The 26,586-nt window shown below is 40.5% G+C and overlaps 1 protein-coding gene across 2 annotated transcripts in view; it reads right to left on the bottom strand.

Moving 5' to 3' along the window:
* The window catches only part of ARHGAP15 (Rho GTPase activating protein 15), a 724,185-nt gene that overhangs the window by 503,544 nt on the left and 194,055 nt on the right, over window positions 1-26,586 (bottom strand). The window lies entirely within an intron of this gene.

Here is a 26,586-nt window from a genome sequence, read left to right as displayed (position 1 = left end):
GCAATGTGCTACAAGTATATTAGAGGGTTCGGTATGAAATACTGTCGGCTGAATAGCTGCCGGGTGAAATGCCAACGTCGGAAGGCCGAAACAGCAGAATGCCGAAGGAGCTAGTAAGTAAACTAAACCTACCTTTCTTCCCCCCAACCCTAACCCTCCCTTAGGGGTGCCTAACCCTAAAACTCCCGGGGTGGTGCCTAATTCTAAATCCCCCCTGGGGTGCCTAAACCTAACTCCCCTTCCCATGCCCTAAACCTAACCCTCCCGGGGAGTGCCTAACCCTAACTTTCCCCCGGTGGGCCCAACTCTAACCCCCCTTCCCCTAGCCTAATTCTAATCCTCCCCGAGGGGTGCCCAACCCTAAGTCCTCCCGGGTGTGCCTAAACTTAACCCCCCCTTTGCGGCTAACAGCTAACCCTTCCCACTTACCTTCATTCGGATTCGGGAAGTCACCTGTCAGGATTTCGTCATCTGGCTAAAGATAGGCGTTGGTATTTAGACGCCTATCTTTAGTACTAAGTGAAGATTTTGGCGCCGGGATTCCGTCAGACAGCTACCCGTGCATCAGGATTCTAACTACATCCCATATTAGACTAGTGATGAATATTGGAAGCCCGGCATCGAATGGATGCCTGAATTCCATCATCAAATCACGCAATGTGATGGCCACTAGCCATGGCATTGAAACCACTAAATGGGATAGCCATCAAAGGCTATACTATGTACATGCATGGAAGCGGCCAGAGCTTTGGGCATGTGTTCAAGCTGGAAAAGAACAGCCAGTCCTCAGATGGATATCGGAAAGCTGGCAACCATCGAATACCCGCAATTGAAAAAGTACTTCCATCAGCTCAGGAACATTGATGATTGCTAACCATCAGCTTCCGATGTCCATCCTTATGTCAGACACCCTCTGCTCTCCATCCACAGCTCTAGCTAATTTATCAAATACTAGTGACTTCATTACTTACATTTGCTGAGCTCAGACACAAACATGTTTGTTAACCCTTTATGCATAGCAACTGCAAAGCCTGCTGTTGTGTCAACACCCCCCAGTGAACTTAACAAACATGAGAATGCCCCATAACAGCCCAGTTTTACCCCTTCAGAATTAGAGATGCAGTTGAAATGCGGATAACTCTACATTGCTCGTACTTGTGTCAGCTTAGGTCTGGAGCAAGCGCAGTGCGGAAACACGAAAACAGGTGTATGTTCAACTCTGCCTCAGCCCCACATAGAGTTCTCATCTTATGAAAGTCACAGAGAAAATATATTTTAGCTAACACTTCCAAAACATTTTATTTATTTGCTACTCATTCACATAGACAGACAATTACAATTGTTGCAAAGTGTCAGGCTACATAGCAACATTTCTGAGATCTACCATGATGTGTTAATCATCCTTTTTCCAGACTTACACTGAAAATACCCTGCTTAGAGGTGTCAGGAGAGCATTTGCATATATCTTTTTTTGATTATGCTTTGTATAGTGGGCCAGCATAATCACATGGATGTAAAAAGCCCTATAATGTGTCATATTAAGATACTCCACATTCAAACCATGGGGTCTTTCATGTTCTATAAATGAGGGTACCCAAAACAGTCATATATCCATATTACATAAAATAATCCATTGCCTATCTGCACTACCGGGTAGTGGTGTTTCATTCCTCATAGTAGAAATGTCCACCTACTTAGGTATGTACTTTCTTCAAATATTGCAGTCAGGTGGGCCACTCCCCTGGAACTCCCACTATTGTGTTACTACTAGTAGACTGGAGTTCTAGCTAATATCAGGGGTAGTACTTTCCTAAAAGGGACTAACAGTCACTGTGATCATGGATAGTCTACCTTAGACCTTTGGCCACAGGGTTGGCAGAAGAGACCCCATTTTAATATGTGTCCATGGAGCAGAAAACCAGGTGTGGCAAAAACTGATGGGGAGTGGTGACCCCTACATATTAGTAGGGCACACAGCACCAGATCTCACTTTACTGTAGCGCACTTTCTTTACCATAAAACTGGCCACACACATAGCGATTTTTCCCCGATCTAGTTGATTCTGACACATAGGAACGACAGATTGGGTAAAAATTACCAAATCGTGAGTCCCCACTCACGATCACGATGCGATGCTCATCCCCGCAGGTCGCACATCGCATCTTCAGATCTGCCGTGCTGTAGGGCAGATCTGACGATCTAGACTCAAATGCATTGTGAAAAATTCTGGCTGCAGGAGATCGGATGAAGATTGGACGAAGATTGGACAGCATATCGTGCACAGAGCTGCTGGGAGAGTTTCAAGGGAAATCGGACACATCGTCGGAATATGAGTATACTGTAGTTGGTATGTGTGTGAGCACCTTAACATTCATGTACAATAATATTTGATTAGCATTTAAGGTATGGGCTAGGACAGTACTTCACAGCACTACTTTATATGTCTTTATTTATTTATGACCTTTATTAGCTCTGACACACCGATATAGATGAGGTGTAGTGACCCTGAGACTTTCCTTTACTACCACCTCAGAAGCTTCCCTTACCGAGGGAGCTGAATATTCAGTCCTCTCTGTGAAGATCAAAGCTTCCCCCAGGTTTGTGACACAAGGAGATCTGAAGACCCTTGTTCCTGCAAACAAATCTTTCTGGCCCTGGGACATGGATAAATAGGACTGGAACCACATCCAGTTGCACTTTTTGTATTTTGGTTGTCATGTGTGTGACAAATAGCACATACTGGTAGAAATGGAACTGCAGGAATACACTGATACTGTATCAAAGGAACTTCATAGTCAAAGCATTAACTAATTGGATGGTCTAACTATAGTGTATTGGGAGGGGAAAGGAAAGTGTTAATAGAATATACATAAAAATAGTAAAGTAAGTATGTGCATTGTTCTTATTAAATTGGATCTATTAGCAGAATCTAGTAACCCAATAATGGAGTTTTACTTTACTAGAGCTCCATTCCCAGGTCTTTTCCAACAGAAATAGCTGACAATTTCAAAATAAAGCACATATAAGACTAGCAGGATGGAAGAATTTCTATAATAGGATGCTCAGAACATAGGCAAGCATTGCTTACATGTACAGCTTAGAGTCACAGAGGTCTACAATTATTTTCTTAATATATTTAGTTTGATATCATTGCAAATTGTTTTATAATCATTTCCATTTTAGACATAAACGGAGTGAGGTTTGTTTGCTGGGGGAAGGGGGAGGGGGGTATAGCGTTGTGCCAGGTTTACTAAAACATGTTTATATTATAGGATGCTGTGTACTGACAACAGAGACGTACCCCTGGTATCATGCATGGTGAAACTATGGCAACTTATACTACTATAAATACATCACTCTGTTATTCTATGTATATTGTCTCTTAGGGTAATTTATAATGTCACTATTAAGATGTTAAAGTGCACAAGGAACTATTCAATATTACATGACCCAGTAATGGTCTTGTATTATATAGCTGTATTTCCCATGCATCTAATGCAAAGATCCCTTTCCCAATAGGTGCCCTGCATTTAAATGAGAAGTCTGACCGACCTAATTTACATACACACAAATTCCCAGCTGGCACATTGCCAACTCTGATTTAAACAATTACAATGTAACTAAAATATCTGTTTTTTTTTCTTTTTTTTTTTAAATGCTTGTTATACAGATACAATTATTATTAAGTAGTATATATAACAATTGAAGAGGTGCATGGATGAAGGTGTTATGTAACAATTTTCTGAAATATTACTCTTTTAATCAATGAAAAGTGTTATGACCTAGTAATCATAGTAACAATGTTATTTTAAATGTTCGTAGTCTATTTACTGATATATTTTGTGGATAAAAGTACTGTCCAATTCTGTAATAATTTATCTTTAACCGTAAATATCTCAGTTTCTTCTAAAAGTAACATAACACCTTCATCCATTTGCTTCTTCAATTATTATTTTATCATATGAACATCATTTATTTATTACATTATCAACATTTTTGTTATTATTGTTATTATTATTATTAATAAATATTATTTTGAAAATATGAGTATTGACCAACATAAAAGTTATTATTATTATTATTATTATTATTATTTTATATTATTATTATTTTTAATAACAACAATACATTTCTTCTATCTATCTATCTATCTATCTATCTATCTATCTATCTATCTATCTATCTATCTATCTATCTACTGTGTATATATATATATATATATATATATATATAATTAGGTCATCATGCAGTTTGCGTGATGACACAGTCACAGTTGCGGCACTTGCACATCAAACCTAATATGAACGGCACGTGCCCCAGCTCCCACTGCGAGCATCGTAAACATTCGGTGTGACGTGCCCATGCACTTCCCAAGAGAAGAAGACTAGTTACAGAGGGGTAAGTATTAGTAACAGATGGGAGGGGGCAGACAGCGGGACTTGAGAATGGCAGAAAGCAGGACGGAGAAGGAGGAGAGCAGGCTGCGATGGGGCAGGTGAGAAGGGGTGGCAGCCGGCTGAGGCTGACGTGATGACATCACTTAGACCAGAACAAGTATTTGTGATTAATAAGTGAAATTACAAGGTTGAATGGGCCCGTGAAGAAGTCCATAATGATGAAATGCATTGTGACAGCCTGCTTCACCAATTCCTGCTGTATGTACAGTATGTCGCTTCAGAACTTACCTGAGCACTTTCATAAAAACTGTCTTTAAATGAGTTTTCAGTGGAATGCATGTGGCCTCTGAGGACTGTTTGCATGATCTGCATTTATATGACAGATACGTGTCAGTGTATAAAATGTGGCAGTGTATAAAAATGTATTCCAATAAATTATTGTTTTTATGAAAAATGACTTCACTATATGACTATATACTTTCTGTTCTACATGATATCATCTTATTGAATAATGGGGGACCCTTTATGGGAGTTACATGATCCAAAGAGCTGGACTGCTGGTATGCTAATATTATGTTATTCTTCTTTGCTACTTAGCACGTATATAGTGTGTATACATCACATCACTCCCTATCCTCGTTTAGTTTTGGATATACTGCACTATCATTATTTCTCTGCACACTATTGGGTATCCACCACAAACTGGAGCATAAGAAGTGGACTGCGACATCGGGGATACATTACAGCAGTAACGAACCTGCTGGCATCCTGAGGAATGCCCATCAAATAAGCTCTTGAAATTATTATTTTGGCAGGCATATTACACATATTGCCTTTTGTGCATTTTCTCCAAGACTTAAGCTGGGTACACCCTATGATATGCTGTTCAGTCAGTTGACAAATTACATATCGCATACTGCATCTGTCCATGTGTACAGAACTTTTGTCTGTGAATGACATCATATCAGGTCGGCCCTGCTGCACAGCCAATGATGAAATATCTACCAGTTATATCTGTACATCTGCCAGTGTGTATGGACAACCAGCCGACTGAGCAATAGGGTTACAGAGTAAAAGATTAATTAGCCAATATTCTCAGAACAGATATATGTTTTGGTAGCAACAATGTTTGTTTGGTGTGTATGAACAACGTAATTTGTGCTCCACCATCATATCAATTGTGAGATTGGTTGACCTGCAGTTAAATCATTCAGGTGTGTACCCAACCTTATTTAAACCAACATTACCAGTTGGCTATTGAAGAAAGAGTAGTCACCCTAATTATCTACTAAGGGAGTGCTTACTAATGTGTGTGGGACCTGTGCTCTGACTTAACTGTGGGACCTGTGCTCTGACTTAACTGTAGGACCTGTGCTCTGACTTAACTGTGGGACCTGTGCTCTGACTTAACTGAACACCGGCAGAAGATCATAGAGACATTGAGGTCTTTCCATGGTCCACTGGTTATCAGCACAGAAAGGAGAAACAAGGTGATATTGATATGAAATCTTTACAATTAAGCACTTTGGTCTCTTCAGTTCACATCTGCACAGTGCTGGAAGTTTATTTTCTTCTGGAATATATGATTTATGGTTTTTGACTTCACTCCTTACTATGCGACTGTGGGGATCAAAGGATGGGGGACAGCCTACATTGTCAAAGATGATTCCTTACTTTCTTTGGTTTACCAAAGCTCCCTCTAATGATCAGACCACGTCTGGTAGTCAAAAAGATGTCTGGGGTTGAGTAATAGTGTATGATGCTTCTTCTTGTCTAATATAAAATCAGTCATGGACCGATCAGTACAAATACTGTAGCATCATTAATCCATAGAAGGTGAGAAGAGGTCTGGTTCACGTATATGAGGCCTCCTCCTTTGCTATGGTTCAGCAAATGCCCCTGGTTGAGATTATTGTTTTTCATTACTGTTATTATGAATTCCGTGAATATAGGACCAGCTGCCCAGTAATCAACTTTTACAGATTTCCATTAATACTACTGTAGTTTGTAGTTGATTATCCAGATCGGAAGCACTGATGTTTCCTTCTCCTATCTCTGTATAGGGTAAGCACTGATTGCAGGGCAAGAGCTTCAGTACTGATCATGGAACATCTCCTAAAACAAATATGGTTGGTGGGAATATATGTGAGTTACTGAATATGCATGAGCAATTACATCTTATATATAAGACATAATGATTCTTCAATCATATAGAAACATAAATCAAGTTATCTTGCAGCCTCACTCAAATCCTTTAATAATGTACAAAGCGAACAGAAATTCACCATAAGGAAAAAGAGAGTGAAAAACATTTGAAGTACTTGGGGGTTGTTGTACTAAGCATTGGAGAGAATTAAAGTGACAAGAGATAAAGTACCAACCAATCAGCTCCTGTCACTTTGAAAATGACATTTAGGAGCTGATTGGTTGGTACTTTATCTCTCTCCAGGGTTTAGTACATCTCTTACTTTGCATACAACCTGACACTGGGGGCAGTCCCAGACCTCTTGACCAATATTTATGAGCCTCCTACAGTGAGCTGATTTTCAGTAACATTAGATCAGCCCATAATTTATTTTATTACTATTTGTTTACTGGTCACTTAAAAAAAACGAAAAGCTTAAAACTATCCACAAAAACTAAAATGATCTAGAATATAGCCTTAAAAATCCCAGTATTATATGACATTAACAGGAAATATATTTTAAATAATGAATCCTTGTGCCAGTCACAGCTCCATTGGCTGCAAATAACCTAATTTATTAAGGTTTACCAATACAGAAGTGGTTCTATGTATGTGCTATTATATAATTTTGTTCTGCCACACTCATTGAACCCTGAAATAGTTAAAGCGAATAATCCTCCTCATTGCCATCTTGGAATAAAATTAGTTACAATGCCACTTCTGTTAATGCAGAATATTCATTGTTTTTTCACTGTGCAGTTGTTTTAATGATTTCTCACTTCTACAATTGAGCCTTAATGAAAATGCATTTATTTACAGGTAATACAACAATGGTACCGGAAAAAGATGTTGTCTAGGGAGAAATTGTTTCTTCGGTTCACGGATCAAAGACTAAATGCTCAGCTTTGATTTGAGAACAAAATTAAAATTATTTTCATACTTCCAGAAAGGAAACTAAGTTTTTTTTAATACATTTATTTTTATAGTATCCTTCCTAAAGAGCAGGCACAAGTCTGCACCTTTTTTAACAGAGGAACCATTCAAGTTGCAGAACGCTTAATGTTGTCACCTTAAAACAAACTGTGACACATTTTCTTCCTCACACGTTTCAAACCCAACTTATCAACCTTAACAAGTGTTCTTATCAAGAGGATGCTGTTGCTTTTGTTCTCCTACTTTCACAAATAAATTACACTTTTTAGGATTTATCAAGACAAGAGATGAGTTTTGAAGAGGAGACCAAATTCTCCATGGAAAACAGTCTCATTACTTCCTACCCCAAGGCACTATTTATCACTACATGTTATCCGTCTTTTTTTCCCCTTGTTGTTCATAGAATATATTTAATTATATTTTTGTGGCTGATGTTATAACGTTTAACCAGTTTTGTCCAAACAAAGTGATTTGCTTTTCTTTGGTTGGCAGCTTAATTCATTCAAGTTCAGGAAAAAATTGTGGCAGAATACAGTACAATTGTATCGCTTTGTAATCTCTTTGTATCACTTTTAAGTATTGGAAAAGGTATTCAGTTACTGTACACTATTTATGCAGTTATTACCTTATAATAGACATACCTATTTAATGTAGTATGTATAATTATTAAAATGAAAACTAAATCAAATTATAACTAAACCAGAATGAACCTCTCTTTCTCTCTCTCTCTCTTTATATATATATATATATATATATATATATATATATATTAGTTATACACACATATATAAAATCACAGTCTAATATACATCTGGACAATGTCTGGTTTGTTGAGATAGACTGCATAATTGAACTTTGTATAATATATATATATATATATATGTGTGTGTGTGTGTGTATATATATATATATATATATATATATATATATACACACATTTGGATATAAATTTTGTCTGCATATAAAATAAAAACGTATGGTGAAAAACACATCTGTTATGTTAAATAAAACCCATACATGTAAAGTAGTACTGTAATTTGTCTAATTCTAAGAAAATGTTCCATTTGAGTATACAATGTGTACAATATTAAAAACCTAAACGTATGTGTTGCATTGTACATTTGTTGCAAAACTCAAGAAAACAACTTCTGTTCAGAACTCTGATTATTAAATAAATGCATCTGGGAGCATAATTTTGACAGAAGATGCAGAAAAAATATATGTAAAATATGGGGAAAAAGGGGCTGTAGAAAAAATGAGGGGACTGTAGAAAAATATTTAATAGAAGGAGATTAAAGTGTGAATGATGTAAAAATGGGGGATGGGAGTTTGAATATATATATATATAAATATATATATATACATTACATTTCCATCACAATGGATTTTTCTGTGAAATTCTATGTTTTTATATAAAACCATGATAAAAGTCTTTCCTAGAAAATATCTACTTAAAGTATGTTCGCGATGCAGCTGTAAAGGAATAATGCTAATGTTACTTACAATAACACTGATTAAAACAAAAGTCCCTCTTGGAATTGCTAAACAGCCAGGAATTAGTTGCATATTTTCTGTTACCATCAAGCTGTAGAACATACAAATAAGGTAATGATACTAAAACAGAGACTTTTGTGCTATTTAATAACATGAACAGAGAAAATGCATTAATTAAAAAAAAACAATTATAGTTGGAGGAAAATTTCTAATAATATAAAAAAAAATGAAGAGCTAATCACACTTTAACCTTTTTTCTCTCTTTCTGTCCTGCACGGTTATTTGCAGAGAGCACATAAGAAGTTGTAATTTTAGGGGGGAAAATGCATTCTTATTTAATTATACAGAACACATCTGATGAAGTTGCCAGAACAGAAGCAAAGTGTTCATCTTCTTATGCACCTGCAGAGAAGATATAGGGGTTGGGGGCTTAAATGTCTACCCTGGGTTTTAAGAACTAAATGATAGTGAGGCTGCTTGGATGAAATCCAACTCCTACCATACACACTGCGCACTTGAACGAGAAATTAGTAGTTACACCACTGGACTAATGATGTTTGACATTTTATTTTATCATATACGGTGTAAGTCTTACAAATGAACATTTATAGCAATGCTGGAATAAAATGCAGAAGAATCTGTTTGAGAAATGAAGATGTACTGAAAGTGACAAAAAGATAACATAACTAATTGTCATTTGCATCCATAGTGACGGTGCTGCTGCATGCAGTAGTGTGGGGGCCCTCTGTGTGGGGGGGCACAGGGACGACCGCCCCTGTCGCCCCCCCTTAATCCGGCCCTGGCTGCCACCTACAAAAATGCTCCCAGTGACCATATTTGTTTGTGCGATTTCAGGTGCACAAGGAAATGCTTGTGGCAGAAGTACACCTCAAAGTTCTGCCTACCACCACATTAGGACTATGACTAGAATGACGTTATTGCTTGTTTAAGTCTCATTTATATCTTAATTAAATCAATAACGGGGACATTGTTACAGTCATTTTTCTTGTTTTTACTATATACAGTGGTCTTGGTTAGTGAAAACAAGCATCATACTGAAAAAATAGGATTATTACCAGCACCTGCAGAGGGTGAAAGGCACTGAGATACCCCACTAACCCACGAAGGTCCTTCCTATATTTTTACTTGCCACTCCTTAGAGCAGGGGTCAGGGAACTTTTTTACCTTTTACCCCAAAATATATTTAGATACGCCGACGTCACCTCCTTGATTTGAAAGGAAGGAAATAATTTAGTAGCGGACATCTCTCCCATAGTGCGCAGGGAGAGAGACGGAAGTTGGAGTTCAGAAGAGAACTCCAGCCTCCGGCTAACGCGGCGCTGCAGGGAAGGAGCCGGGCGCCCGCTGGTAATAACATCTCAGCTAGCGTCCGGCTTAGAGCCTCCCTGCGGCACAGCCGGGCATGCATATGAATCATTCTATATTATAGAATGATTCATATGCATGCCAGGCTGTCTGTCCATTACCCCCAGGAATTTAATTTTTACCCCATGTGGGGTAATTTACCCCTGTTCCCTGACCACTGCCTTATTTTTGTTCTGCAGGATTAAATAAGAGTACAATACTAGAAGTATAAAAGCCCACCCCTCCACATAATGCTGTCACAACTGCTGTCGGGTGGATGGTGTGGATGCTAACCACACTTGGAATTGGCATATACCCAGAAGAGATGTGTCAGTGGCCTTCACCAGGGACTCCTGCAAAGAGGTTTTGGCTTCACCTACCACTTTAAATCTCAGGTAAAGCGGCATGCTGCACCGGGAGACCAGCCAGGTAAGTAAGCACTGGGCTCTGGTACGTTGTGACATTACCTCCTCTTCTAGGGGTGAGTACCAAAAACACGCTACAAACGGTTTATGAGGAAACTTCAGTTTCTTCAATTTGTATAGAAACTGGGGAGCTACAATTAAAAGACCAAATATGCCTTGTACCAGCTTGGTAATAGTGTTTAGCTGTGGTTCACACACAGGGTGATTCTGGAAACACCCTGTGTGTCTATCAGAAAGAATGTCTTCTGGAAAAGGGTAACTGCATGCAGCTACCAACGCGTTTTGAGCATAAGCTTTTTTTCAAGACTATCGCCCATCTGGTATGAGGCCTTTTTGGTCGTTTTAATTGTCGCTCATTTTGAGCCTTTCTTTGCATTATTTAATTGCTCTGATTAGAAGCTAATTTGCATTATATATTGTTTTATGTGCATGCTCTTTCATTGAGCTCATCCATATATTGTTCTAATTTGGATCTAATTTGCACAATACTTTATGTGTACTGCTCTCGCTGAGATTGTATACCATTCTGATCTTATGGCCTTATTTTTGTTTTCAATAAATTAATTTTGATATACCCATTTTTGCCTTAGCCTTCTATACAGAAGGTATAAAGGTGAATTTTATAAATATATTTATATAGATAATTTTTGGAGATTTTAACGTGATCCTCTCCTCAAATATGGATCGAACAGGTCCCTCTGGCTCCTCTTCTACTCAACTTAGGGAATCCAATAAATTAACCTCACTCCTTAAATTATACAACCTGTATGACTCTTGGAGGGTCCTGTATCCGTCAGCTCGCGAATATTCGCATTACTCCCACTCGCATAAGGTTTTCTCGCGAATAGATTTCTTTCTGGTGGACCATACCACAACTCCCATTTTACATAGCTCAGTGATCTCCCCGGTTTCCTGGTCTGATCACTCAGCAGTGTTGTTGGACCTAGAGTTTCCTTCCATTTGCCCCCATAGGTTTAAGTGGAGACTGGATGACTTCCTTCTCTTACGCCCAGATGTTTGTACTCAAATCCTTCAGGCAATCTCTGATTGTAAACACAATGACCCTGACCATACTTCACATGCGATTAATTGGGAAGCTCTAAAAGCTTCGCTCCGTGGCCATTTCCTTCAAATTTCTTCCACCCGTAGAAAAATAGAAAGAAAGGAAATCTGCAATCTGGAGGCTAAAATCTCAGTCTTAACTGAGAAGTGCCAGAGGTTTCCTTAAGATAAATTCTTTCGCCAACTTCGCTCAAGTAGAGCCCAACTGAACCAACTTCTCTCGTCAAAGGCGTCCCGTACTCTCAATTGGCTTCAACAAAGATTCTACAAGCGTGGAGATAAGGCGGATAGAATCTTAGCTCGTAAGCTCCAGACTAAGCGTACCAAAAATAGGATCCTAAAAATTCTAGACCCTACTGGTTCCCCTCAATATGATCCCAAATCTATTGCTAATATCTTTAGGGACTTTTACTCTTCGCTTTATTCTCTTCAAAATCGTGAGCTCTCCCCCTCCTCTCTTTCTGCAGCCACTTCTACAAATCTTACCTCATGTAGATTGCCTTGCTTATCTGCGTCACAGGTATCTGCCCTCAATGAAGACTTCACATATGAAGAACTGGAGCTGGTGGTGAAGTCCATGAAGTCCTCTTCTGCCCCTGGCCCAGACGGATTTACTGCAGCTTTGTACAAGAGATTCCTTAACTCCCTCTCTCCTCTGCTGTTGAACCTTTATAACTCTGTTCTGTTGGGTCAGATGTTTGATGAGGCCACCGCCAGGGCTGAGATAGTGGTTATTCATAAGGAAGGTAGAGACCCCGACTCGTGCGCTAGCTACAGACCAATATCTCTTCTTAATGTTGATCTGAAAATCTTTGCCAAGCTCCTGGCTTCTCGTCTCGCCCGTGTTATTCCCTCCTTGGTCCACCGTGATCAGGTGGGGTTTATCCCCGGCCGGCAGGCCTTTGACAACACCCGGAAGGTCATTGACCTCATTAATTTTGCTAACATGAGGTCGCTCTCTGCCCTGGTGGTGGCCTTAGATGCTGAGAAGGCCTTTGACAGGGTTGATTGGACCTTCTTGAAATCCACTCTCCATGCTTTTGGTTTCAGAGGGAATTTTATAAATGGTGTTGCCTCTCTATATTTTAACCCATCTGCTTTGGTCCTGGCCAACGGTTTTGCTTCTTCTCCCTTTAGTATCTTAAATGGCACCCGTCAGGGTTATCCTCTGTTGCCGCTCCTCTTTGCCCTGTTCATGGAGCCCCTAGCAGCAAGCATTCGCAACAATCCAACAATCACGGGCATTTCAGTTGATCAGTCTCACCATAAAGTGGCTCTCTATGCGGACGATGTCCTTCTCACCTTGACCCACCCCATCTCTTCTCTCCCTGCGGTCTTTGAAGAAATCCAATCTTACGGTCGCCTGTCAAATTTTAAAATAAATCAGGATAAAACGGAAGTCTTACCTATTCTCTTGGACCCCACGACTATTTCTCGTTTGCGCAGCTCCTATTCCTTTCGATGGTGTTCCCGATCTATAAAATATCTTGGTGTCCACCTCACCAACACTTACGATAAATTATTTGCTGCCAACTTCCCTCCACTCTTAGAGAGGATTCGTCGAGATTTGAGCACCTGGGGAGCTCATTTTATTTCTTGGACTGGACGAGTTAACGCCATCAAAATGAATGTGCTTCCTAGATTTCTGTACCTATTTCAGACGCTCCCAGTCAGAGTCCCCTCGATCTCTTTAGCTACCTTGCAGCGGATGGTCTCCAGGTTTGTCTGGTCGGGCCATAAACCTAGAGTCCGCTTTCGCATTTTATGTTACCGTGGTAGAGAGGGGGGTTTGGGGCTACCAAACTTCCACAAATACTATTTAGCTGTCCACTTAACCCAGGCTGTTCTTGCACATGCTCCGTCCTGCACTAGGGGTTGGGTGGACTTAGAAGCTCAGCTACTTACCTTTCATTCCCCTTACTCTCTCTTTTGGATGGACCACAAGTTTAGACCGCCCTCCCTTTCTATTCCTCCAACCCTTCGCTTCTCTCGGTCTGTTTGGGACTACTGCAATAGGGCATTTGCCTTGACTCAGAATCACCCCGCTATGACTCCACTATGGAATAATGGGGATTTTGTACCTGGATTGGATCCTAAATCTTTCTCCCCTTGGACGGCAAAAGATATTAAATTCCTGAGAGATATTGCTCCTGTTTGCCCGTTTCCTGAGTTCTCCAATCTGCAAGATAGGTTAGGAATACCTACAAGATACTTCTTTCAGTATCTCCAATTGCGTCATCTTTTTACCACGGTAATTGGCTCAGGGTCTCATCCATCTTATTCTCTTTTGGAGTCCCTCTGCTTACTCCGTTCCGGCTCTAAAAGGCTTATTTCCACTTTCTATAACCTTCTCCTAGGTCAAAACTGGCCCTTAAAGGAGCCGCACGAACTGGCCTGGGAAAGAGATATGGGCGTTCCTTTGGATCCTAAAGAATGGATCAAAATTCGCGAGCTGACGGCGAAGTCTTCCATTTGTTTCAGAATCAAGGAAAATGCATATAAGGGAATGTATAGGTGGTATCTGGTCCCTACACGAATTTGGGCCATTTTCCCTCAGTCCTCAGAGGGAAAATGGTGCTGGAGGGACTGTGGAGGTGAGGGTTCTCTGGCTCACATTTGGTGGCATTGCCCTAAAATTAAAGGCTATTGGGAGAAAGTACATAGGTTAATTCTACAGATCATGAGTATCTCCATTCCCCCGTGCTTATCCTTCTCCCTTCTCCCGCGTCTTATCAATAGCTGTGATAAACTCACCCAATCTCTTATTAGACATATTCTCAATGCTGCTAATTGTGTGATTGCTTCTTCTTGGAAAAAACTGGACCCTCCATCCTTAGCTGCCCTGCAGAGCTCTATTTGGCATACATATAATCTAGAATATATCACTTACCAAATTCATGAAAATGTTGCTAAGTTTTCGGAGACGTGGGGTCCTTGGTTAGCCTATCAGGAGACGCATACTTAGCCTAGAATGACCTCCTGGAAGGGATTCCATATGCCAACCCTTCCCCTCCTGCCACTTTCCTTCCCTTTTTTTTTCCTTACTAACACTTCCTTGCTTTCCCCCATCTTTGTTCCCCTCCGTCTCTCTCTCTTTCTTCTCTTTTCTGATAGTGATATCTCTTACTACATTTAAAAACATTAGGGGTTTGTTTCAATTATAATTGCGAAGCTTGACTGTGTTTGTGTTATCTTTTACATGGCTTGTAATATGCCTTTTTGTGTCTTTTGACCCATCTATGCCATTTTTTCTTTCTTTCTATGCAATTGTATCTTGTTTATTGTACCCTCAAAAATCCAATAAACTCTTTTTAAAAAAATAAATATATTTATATATTTATTTCCTGAAGCTACTACACAATACTCTTCCTTCTAATTTTCCTTTCATGGTGAAAATACATCTACACCACTGACAATCCTCATATACAAAGGAAAGTATACCTTATTTTGTTCCTAGGGCCTGATTCAGCTTTGGGAATAGAGTAAGATATAGTAATATACAGTTGAAGTAACTGTGAACCTGGACAAACCATGTTGCAATGCAAGGGGGGCAAATACATACTTTTTTTGCATGTAGGGTAAATACTGGCTGCTTTTGCATGTAGCCCACAAATACTGCACAGCTTTATTTTTACACTGCAATTTAGATTTCAGTTTAAACACACTCCTTCCAAATCTATATCTCTCTGCACATTTTAAATTGGCCCCACCTGCAATGCAGCATGGTTTTACCAAGATGCATAATTATTTGCTATATCTTACTCTATTCCCAAAGCTGAATCAGGCTCCTAGTACATCTGCCACAGTAATCTCATCTTACTTCCCATTCCCTCTAGAGCCCAGGGCTCATTACCAAGTTTTACACAATAATTGCACAAAACCAGTATACCACATTTGGTGTACCTTTACAAAATAAATGTTTGTCATGTTAATTTTTTTTCACGGCACCAATAAAAAAACAAATAAACATCTTAATGGTTAGTATGCTAAAATGTAAACATAATGTCAGCAAAAAATTGAATATTATCGTTTCCTTTTAGAGAGTGAGGCTGGGGATAGGTCCTCAGGGTTTGTACATGTGGGTCCTCTCTGCTCCTTCTCCTCCATCTAAACCACAGGTTCTCAAACTCGGTCCTCAGGACCCCAAACAGTGCATGTTTTTCAGATCTCCTCACAGAATCACGAGTGCCAGGCTCATCTTCCTCTCCAATGTAGTACATCTGCTTCCCCTCTCCTACAAGCCCTACACTAGCTCTCCTTCCCTTTTAGAAACAAATTCAAGCTTCTCCCACTTGCTTACAAAGACCTCACCCTTTCCTTTCCCAGTTACATCTCTGACCTAATCTAAATTCACACTCCCATCCACCTTCTTCGCTCCTCTATTGATTGCCGACTCTCCTTCCACCTGATTACTTTTCCCATGGGATCCAGTCAAGATGCCGTTGGATGGGGTGCCAGACATCAGAATACTGACGCTAGAGTCCCAACGCCTGTATGAATGCTGATACCGGCATCCAAAACAGTTCAAGGTACCGATGTTGGCATCCCGACTGCCGGCACCCCAAAGGTAAGTATGCGGGTTAGGCTGGGTGTGGGGGGGGTTTAGGGTTTAGGGACCTGCCAGAGTGGGTTAGGGTTAGGCCCGACTGGGAAGGAATAGGCTGCGGGGCGGGGATTTGGGGTTAGGCATCACCGGGGGGGGTAGGGTTAGGCACCAACGGGGAAGGATTAGGGTTAAGGGGGGATTCCTGTCAGGATCTTCACCATCGGGATGCCGCTATCAGTCTTCTGATAGTTGGCAAACCTTCCGCCGGTATATCATATGGTTTCCTTTCCCATGACGGCCTCCAAGATTTTGCACATGCCTTTTAGAATGTAAGCTCTCATGAGCAGGGCTCTCTTCCCCATGTTCTTTTCCCTCCCATACTATTATATACTTCACCTAACCCTTGACTTCTGCCAAATGCTACTTATATGAGTGTTATGACCGTTGTTGCAGCAATGTTTATATATCATGTACTTGTCCTGCATTGTCTTGTACCATAAGTCACTGTTTTCTTGTTCTGCTCAATTGTTTAAGTATTTTGTTAGGTGCTGCAAAATCCATGTGGCGCCATATAAATAAGGGATAATAATAATAATTGGAAATGCCAAAACTGATGACAAAACTGACCAACATCGTCGTCGGATTTCAATTGACTCTGAAAACTGCTGGATCGTTAATGCACATTTTGTAGACACAAACACGCCGTCTATTATCATAAGTTTTGATACTGATGCAAAACCGACTTATAAAATGTACCCCTAGGAAGTTAGGCTGGAAGTTTTAGTCTGAAGGCCACCAGATCAATTACTTGAAAAATTTGGAAGGGACCAAATAAAGCCACAGTAGGAGCGAGCTTCATGGTAGGTATTTTCAGCCATAGAAGTTTATTTGACTGCCAAACCCTATAACCAGGTTTCAACGAGGGAGCTTTTATTCTCTTCTTATCAGAGAAGAACTTGTATTGTACAGACACTGTGCCCAGATTCCTTTGTACCTCATTCCAAATTTTAATAAAGTGTTTAACAGTGTCACGGACTGTCGTGAGTGGTACTGACTGACATGAGGGCAGTTCAGTTAAGACTGGATGGAATCCTCTCTGGATGAAAAAAGGAGAATGACCTGAGGCTTTGTGAAAAAGGTTATCATGGGTGAACTTGACAACAAAGAGACCCAGTCATCCAGGTTGGCAGATAGATACATTCTGATAAACTTTTCCAAATTCTGGTTCACTCATTCAGTTTGCCAGGTGCTTTGTGGGTGGAAGACTGAAGAAAAGTTGAAGTTGTCATTAAAACACTTGCAAAGTGCTCTCCAGATATTGGAGGTAAACTGCACCTCCTGGTCAGGTCCTTGGTGAACTGCTCTAACTGTGCGGAGTTTGTATATTCTCTCTGTGATTGCGTGGGTTTCCTCCGGGTACTCTGGTTTCTTCCCACACTCCAAAAATATACTGGTAGGTTAATTGGCTCCCAACAAAAAAAATTAACCCTAGTGTGTATGTGTGTGTGAATGTGATAGGGAACATAGATTGTAAGCTCCACTGGGCAGGGACTGATGTGAATGGCCAACTATTCTCTGTAAAGCATTGCGGAATATGTGTGCGCTATATAAATAACTGGTAATAAATAAATAATAAATAAAATAACTTATGCAGCCAAAATATTTATTTAATAAATGCATCCACCAGCTTTGGAGCTGGAGGTAATCTCTTTAAATGAATGAAATGGGCTGCCTTTGAGTACCTGTCCCTCACCACCCAGACAGTATTAATTCCCTGACAGAGAGGTAGCTCTGTAATAAAGTCCATAGAGATATACGTCCATGGATGGTCAGGCGCTGGAAGTAAAGGACCCATATGGGCTGGAGATGGAATCTTGTGCTTGCACAAGGTCCTTAACATCCCGACATACAGACGACCACCAAAATCTTCCGAAGATTAAATCCAGAGTCTATTTTGCCCCAACATGGTCATTAAATCTAGACACATGCGCCCACTGAAGTAATTTCTGACATAGGGCCTGATTCATACCCGCTCGCGAGCGCACAGCGGCTCCGGCGTGTGCATGTGCGAGACCTGGCCAGTGATGGGTGCTCCGTCACTACGGGTCTCGCACCAAAGTGGGGCAGCTGTTGATGGTGATTGACAGCTTGCCCCATTTTGGAGGCGGGCAGGTGGGGTGGCTGGGCAAACGGAGGCGTTCCTGCAGGAACGCCTGCCATTTGTGGGCGGCCCTACTGACATCACTCGTGATGCCAGAAGGTGGACTTACTGCTCTATTAGAGCAGGAAGTCCACTGGGGCTTGCGGACATGAGACCCTACCACAAGGGTCTCGTCGCAAGCCCGATGGTCGCGATGGTCTTGACCATCACGACCATCACCTGGCCGCTTGCATAAGCTGTGGGTGGTCAACCACAGCTATGCGAGCGGCCAGGAGGCCTTCTTTAAAAAAAAAAGGGACGCCCTGATTCAGAGCGAGTGCTCTCAAAGTGCGTCCGGCTCTGTATCAGGCCCATAGTTCTGATAACATGAATGGTTTCCCCCAAAGAACCTTTACCTTACTGGTTAGTGAAATAAAGCAAATTGGATTCAAAATGAGTTTGTTTTCAAAGGTAACCTCTTTCTCAGTGTACAGACAATGCATTGGCCTTGACATTTCAATTTCCAAGGTCGGTATGGGATGACACAATTAAATCGGTCATAAAACTTCGAACAGCTTTGCCTGTTCAAAGATACTGTTTGAAGATATTGCAGATTTTTATTTTACGTGAAGACAGTTACAAGGAATTTTGCATCTTCCAACAGGTGCCGCCACTACTGCAAGGCCAGTTTATTTACCAACAACTCTTTGTCCCCCACCGCTTAATTCTTCTCAGGGGCTGAGAATTTGCAGAAAAGAAGCAGGAGTACTATTTCCAGAATGTATCCTTTTTCAAGAGGACAGTTCCTGCTCCAACTGAAGAGGTGTCCACTTCCAAGAAGAAAAGCTGGTCAGGAGGTCAGGATCTGGTTGCCTCAGAAAGGGTCCTGTAGTAAAGAGTTTTCAAACAGAGAACATCTCTACAGCTTCAAAGGGGACAAACCTTGGTATTTTGGGGTTTCCTGGTGAGTGCTTCAATGGAAGCCACTATGGATGAATAATTTTTAATAAACTGCCTGTAAAATTTGCAGAATCCCAGGAATCGCTGAATTGATTTCAATCCAGAAGGATAAAGCCAATTACTAATAGCAGTAATCTCAGTGTCCATCTGCAATTTACAATATAACCGGTTGAAGATTTGTCAGGACTTCGTTCACATGTTTAAAAAATATGTTGTCCAGGTAGACTATGACATATTTCTACAGAAGATCCTGAAAGATGTTGTTCATATATTTCTGGAATACATCTGGTGCGTTACTCCAAATCCAAATGTCATGACCAAATATTCATAGTGCCCATCACAGAGGTTAAAGGCCATCTTCCTTTAATCACCAGATCTGATTTTTATTAAAATTGTAGGCCCCCTTAATTCTGTCAAAAAACTTGAAAATTAAGATTAGGGATTGTGATGGCATTTATCCCCTGGTAATTGATACAAGGTCTAAATCCTTCTTCTTAACAAAAAAAGAGGCCCGCACCTGCAGGAGATTTTAATTTTCTCATCCACCCTCATTCGAGGTTTTCCTGTATATACTCAGACAATTCTTGAGTCTCAGGAAGCGACAGGATAAGACTCTTCCTCGATGAGACATTTTCCAGAGTAACAAATCAATGGGGCAATCCCATTTTTGGGGAACAGTCAGGGTCTCCGCAGCTTTTTTGCTGATACATCACTGAAGGATTAATTAGATAGCATCAGATACACTAGTATCACTTTGAATGACCCGATGTGGAGGAATTATTGCTGACAAACACTTCTTATGGCAACGAGGTCCCAATACAGGATTTGGGATTTGCTCCAATCTAAGGTGGGAGCTTGGAGGCATAGCCAGGGAAGTCCCAGCCATTGGAAGCATGAAGAAAGAAATCAGTTAATTATGGAGAGCAACAACAGCAACAGTAGGTATATTGTTATCATCTACTCAGATTATACAGAAGGAAGACTGCAGGAGATCCATTTTAATGCAGAGGGGTAATAAATCATCTAAGCTCACTAGAAGCCAATTTGTCCTTCACTTGTTCTGGCAACCACTGCCAGAAGATTGTAACAAGAGCCTCATATATTCAGATTGAATTGTAAGTGTCCTGAAGTGTACAGCAAAATGGCAAATTGTTTTGGTTCCCTGTTTTAAGCGCAAAATGGCAGAGGCTGCAGACATCACTTATCCGGGCTTGTCAAAAGCCTTTTTAAAGGAACTATGGTGCACAAAAAATCATTCCTTTCCCATAGGGGGAAGCCCATGCCAAGGGCTCAAAATGGGTTTGTTTTCACAGGTAACCTCTTTCTCAAGTTACCTTAGCCCTGATAATAAGGAAATGATAAAGGCCACCTTTGTTCTTTTTGTAGAGAAGTAAGCCACATGAATTTATTGTATCAAACACTGGTTCAAAAAACACTGACCACTTTTGGGGTCCCCATTAAACTTCGAGGGGTTAGGTATCCACAGCTGAGACAATACTCCTGCAGCTTGGACAGGTGATGCAGATGTTGGCACAGGCTGCGCCTGAAGAGGCTGTATAGCATCAACCCACTGCACAAGGGTCTGTAAGTACTGTACTATCTGGGCCTGGTCATGTTCTTGTCTCTCCAATCTATTGAGCAGGGACTAATGACCGTCAGTGCACTTGTTGTCATGGGGCGAACTGGAAGGTAGTCATCAGGAACTGGTCAAAACCAGGCTGCCAATTTAGTACCAAGGAACAAGCAGAATCAGGTCAAGGAATACTCAACATCAATAACAGAAAATAACTATGTGTCTTACTAGGGGATCAGGTGAGGAGAATAGTCTGACGTACCGGATTAAACACTAGGGAGTAACATTTTGGAGTTCAGATAGGAACAAACTAAGGGGAGGGTATGGAGCCTAATGCTCTGGCACTGAGCAGAGCCCAGAAACTCCTTTTATAGTGAGGGAATTCAAATATGGCACCAAATGTGAAGTCACACTTGCCACACCAACCACTTTAAATCTCAGGCAAAGAGGCATGTGGCTTTAGGGTAAACAGCTGCCTGGAGTCAGCCATCCTGCAGCAACCAGCAAGGAAAGCTGCCCACCATTGCAGCTCAAGACTAGGAGATGTCTGCGGCGCTTGCAGTGACTGGAGATAGGGGACCGCCAGCAATATGAACGCTTTCAATCCAGCAGGTGCCAAGCCGGCATTGGCCCGCAACATGACCAATGCAGCCCCGGGAGACAAGCACTGCCAGTGAGAGAACCGCTCTGACAAATGCCGATTTAAAGAGCTATTTTATCATAAAAAGGTGAACGGTGTCACACAAAGGCATATATTAAAGTGCTTCATACTTTTCTAGATGGATCTCAACAGCTTAGTAGAAATGTCCAAAAAATGTACAGTAGATTTTACAAAGATATTTTTTTTTAGGATATTTTTTAAGACATTTTACATTGTTAGTAAAATAGGTATATTCTGTACCATGTTTTCTCAATAGTGATAGTAATAGCCATGTACCGTTAGTAGTAATTTAGTTATTAAAAATGTAACAAAGGTAAAAGTATCCTCCTTTTAGATAGTCAACATCAGTTATGGGGGTGCAGTACCAGCAACCATGTTAAATGACTGTAATTAGACAATTGATCAAAGGTCTAGAACATCGTATTATATGGAAAATATTTCCAGTGGCAAATAAAAGTCTTAATAACTAAAACACCAAAGACAGATGAATCTATTTATTTACAGTATATGAACTTAAATATCCATAGACTTACTTATACATACTGTACAATACATTGAATATACAATAAAATAAAGATCTTAAAAATATTTCTAATACAATATAGATGTGTTGCCTAAAAAGAAAGACACACAAAGCCAAAAGTTATATTTCTCGTTACTCATATTAAGCTACAATTTTATTATCTAATTTTTATTTCAATAAAACATGCTAAAATAAAAATATAATTGATTGTAAATTCAAGAAAGCAAACAAAATATCTGCAGTACAATTGACATTGTTATTGATGTAACAATGTTTTTGAATTTCTTTATGAAAGTTGTTTGAATTTGAGTACATTTTTTTTAAGATATAGAATAAAAACATAAAAAATCCAACTAAATAGAAAATATAGCTCAAATAATGGCAAACTCCACTATTAATATTTTTTTGCTGTAGTGACATATATGACCCGGAGCTTCATTGCACGGAATCATAGCAATTGTGGCATTTAATATCATCATTTTCCCCAAAAGTACTTCAATCATGAATACAAATAAAACCATTTCCAAACTGTAACTGAGGCATTTAGACTTGAAAAGATTTCATCAAATTGTCATATGGACTATGTTTATCGGGTTTGACGTCTAAAATTTGACAGTTCCTATTTACAATAAATGTGGCTTTACTCTAATTGTTCCCAGAGATATAAATACAAAGATAATTCCCAGTTTCTTTAAGATGTTTGTGAAATGGGAGATGAGAATGTCCATTCTGTACATGAAAGAACTGTCACAAGACAATGTTAATTTAGGAATGCGTGAAGATGATTTTAGGCAAACAGTACTTGTAATAAATCGGAAATCTCTTTATAAATAGATATTTAACTAATTTCATTTAGGACTAACATATTATAGTTATGTAAGTACTGGTTATTTACAGGACATTAACAACATGAATGCACTCAGTCATGTCCTAATGTATTGATGTGTACTTTACATTAGAGTTGAACAAACAAATGTAGAATTTTGGAGATAAATAGTGGAATATTGATATCTATTGGACATTTATATAAGTCTAGGAAATGTAAAACCCATGTACTGATCTACATCAATTCCCTCTGAAGATTACTGGGTCTATATACTAATCCATGGAGAGTGATAAAGTGGAAAGAGATAAAGTACCAACCAATCAGCTCCTGTCATTTTTCAAACACAGCCTGTAAAGTGACAGTTAGAAGCCGATTGGTTGGTACATTATCTCTGTCCACTTTATCTCTCCCCAAGACCCCTAAGCTCCATAACTACATGAAGTGGAAAGAGTCAGTTGTGTCAGTTAGAGGGTGAGGCTGAGAAAATGATGGAGGGGCCTGACAGGAAGATCATTCTTGACAGATGGCATCGACTTTGGATGTGCAAAAGGTGGTAAAGTCAAGGGCATTGAGGATTGGTGGGGAGTTAGAGGAGGGAGTTGAATTTGACAAACCAATGATGAGGATTGGAAAATAAGAAGGAAATGAGTGGCATAAAGATTGTACATCAAGAAAAAGGGCTGAATTGCAGGATGAAAGGCCACATTTTATGTGGAAAAAGTCAGTGACACAGCAAGATTTCCTCCAGCAGCAGTCAGCAGGTCATGAGCATTTTTGCAGCTAATGAGTCTATTTGCAATGCCACAATTGTGGTTTGGATAGTCAGATGCTAAATATTGTGGTGGGTGCTGCCAAGTCAATAGTATAGGTGAGAGTACAGTACCATAATAAAGGGAGACAGCCTTGCTGAGTTAGACCAGGACAGTTATTGGGGAGAAAAATGCTTGAGTGAGGAATTAAAAATGGCAACGGCATCAAGACTACATTTAGTGATGATGGGTTTGGGTGAGGGGAGTGGTGCAGGAGTTGGGCAGAAGCTGAAAAAAGCTGGTACTCTTAGAGCAAGAAGGGAGAATTAGAAAACTTGGAGAGGACACAGAGCTAGAAGAAGACACGGTGAATGGAATGACCATTACACTGTGTGGGAGAGGAAGTCCACTGTGATAGGTCAAGTGAAGGGAGGGAAAGAATCTTGGAGGGGCAGTGTTGCTGGGTCTATCAATGGGTGTATTAAAATTACCCAGGATGAGAAAGGTAATGTCTGATGACAGGAAACTTAAGAACAAGGTAACAAAAATGAAGATATTGGGAGAGAAGACCAGTGAGACAGAAGATGACTGTAACACTAATGATGGATAGGGTATAAATGACAAATGGTACACACTGACAGTGTGTACCCGCATTATGTCGGTGAACGTCGGCGTTGACTGTGCTGCAAAGCCGATGGACAGATATGTCTACAGACATATCTGTCCATTGGCAGGTGTGTATGGGCGGTCTGCAGGCCGCCCACAAACACACAGCGGCAGCCGCGAGGAGGGGGGCGGGACACGCCCCTGACCCGCCCACCGGCCGCTGGGTCCCGAGGGCACAAGCAGATGATGGCCGTTTGGAGGGGAAGAAATTCAGAAGTTTCATGCAGAAGGTGCAGTGGGGAAAAAGAAGAATGCCAACATTGCCATATTTCCAACATTCATGAGTGGGCGTAGAAGAGTGCCCTGTAAGAGTGAACAGCAGAAGTGGTGTTAGAAGAGAAGGAATAGGTTGAAAGTGAGTTGAAAATTAAGAGGTTGTGAGTGGACAGCATGTTTAGAATGGAATGAAGGGACGGGGCTGAGGATGAGAATGTGGAGCCCAATATCAGTAGCTTAGCAAGCTTTTGACAAGACGGGAAGCAAATATAGACTAATAGGTGCCCCAGACCAAGGTGTTTCAAAATTTAAATATCAACATCTAAACATATTATTTGCATCCAAATGAGATCAATAATTACCCCTATATTAAAACCCTCCACACACACATACTAATTACAAAATTGAAAGATTAATAAGGACAGTTCATTACAAAATGTAACAAGGAGAATATATTCTTTTTTTACCTGTTGTCCAACATGCTTTACATGTAAGATGCAGGTAAAATCCCCTGAGCTCGAAGCGCTTAACCATTTTTACTGTAGAAAATAACCATAACCACAAATAATTTAATAAATTTAGAATCTTATTGGCATTGCAGATTGACAGAGGTAGCAGGGGAGAGGAGAGGAAGTTGCTGCAAAAAAATGCTTGACTTGTGTCTGTGTAATTGGAAGCACACTGTGACAGGGAGCTCACGCAACAGTCCATATAATTAAATGATAGCAAAGATCAGCGGGTGGCAGACAGACGTCCCCTGTGCCTCCCCCTTAATCGGGCTCATCCTTATAGGCACCATTTTTACCATTTATTCTGTAGGGTAGAAGTGCTCCCCCTTGCCCCAGCTATGCCACTAGCAGATAGGAGCAGTGAGGCAAGGATTAAGGATGTGGATTGAAGAGCTAAAGGAGAGGAAGAATCCAGGAAAAGGGATTGAAGAAGAATTCAGTAAAAGATAAGATATAATATGGTGAAAGGGGTACTGTGGACGAGACATCATACGGCATTTGGGGATTCTGAGGGGAGGTAATGAGGGAGAAAGTAACTGGATGGGGGGGCAGACAAATAATAGGTTGGAAGGGTTAGGAGGAGGAAATGAGTTGAGAATCTTGGCTCTGCTGCCAATAGAATTCAGTTGCCTTAGAGGAGGCTCTCACCTCACCACATGGGAGGACCAACGCTGATTAACAATAAATAAAAACACTTTTGCCTACTAATTGTGTGTCCCCCCCTCCCCTCTCCAAATGACCAGATATTAAACAAGAAGTCAGGGCCGGCTCCAGGGGTCTGAGCACCCTGTGCTGGCTCGGTTCGTAGCCCCCTGGCCTCATTACCATAGACCACACCCCCTAAGTGACATTATTTGGAGGCGTGCCCGCATTGCTTGGGGTAAAGCCCAGCCCTCCATCACTGGAGCAGAGAGGGAATCCAAAAGACTGGAACCACATCATCGAGCCCTCCCCTAAATTTTGCATTGGGTCCCGGTGATGCAGTACTCTTCAATGGCAAGTGTGGAAATCTGCCACATATAGGTAAAGATCAGTAGATAAGACAACCTTAGTACAAGCCAGGCAAAAGGGTGAAGAATGAGTGAAAGCGGAAGGTAGCTCTTTCAATGCATAGCAATTACTAAACCAGGCATAACCATGCTTTGAAAGCTTACCATACCTAATTGTAGTTTAATCCATTTAACTTTAAGATAGATGAAACTAATGAGCCCCAAATGAATTGTTATTTAGAAATGAAAATGAGGCCTCCTTTATCTCTTAGCAATGTACCGTGTTCTGATGTATTACATATTTAGTAGAATAAACTTTAGTTTCTTAAAGTATTAACCTATTGGCCCTATGAGAACTCTAAAACTT

This window comes from Taudactylus pleione, unplaced genomic scaffold, assembly GCF_031769625.1.
Source record: "Taudactylus pleione unplaced genomic scaffold, aTauple2 ptg000156l, whole genome shotgun sequence".
NCBI lineage: Eukaryota > Metazoa > Chordata > Amphibia > Anura > Myobatrachidae > Taudactylus > Taudactylus pleione.
Note: the sequence above shows the minus strand (reverse complement) of the source record. Positions and strands in the feature narration are given on the sequence as shown.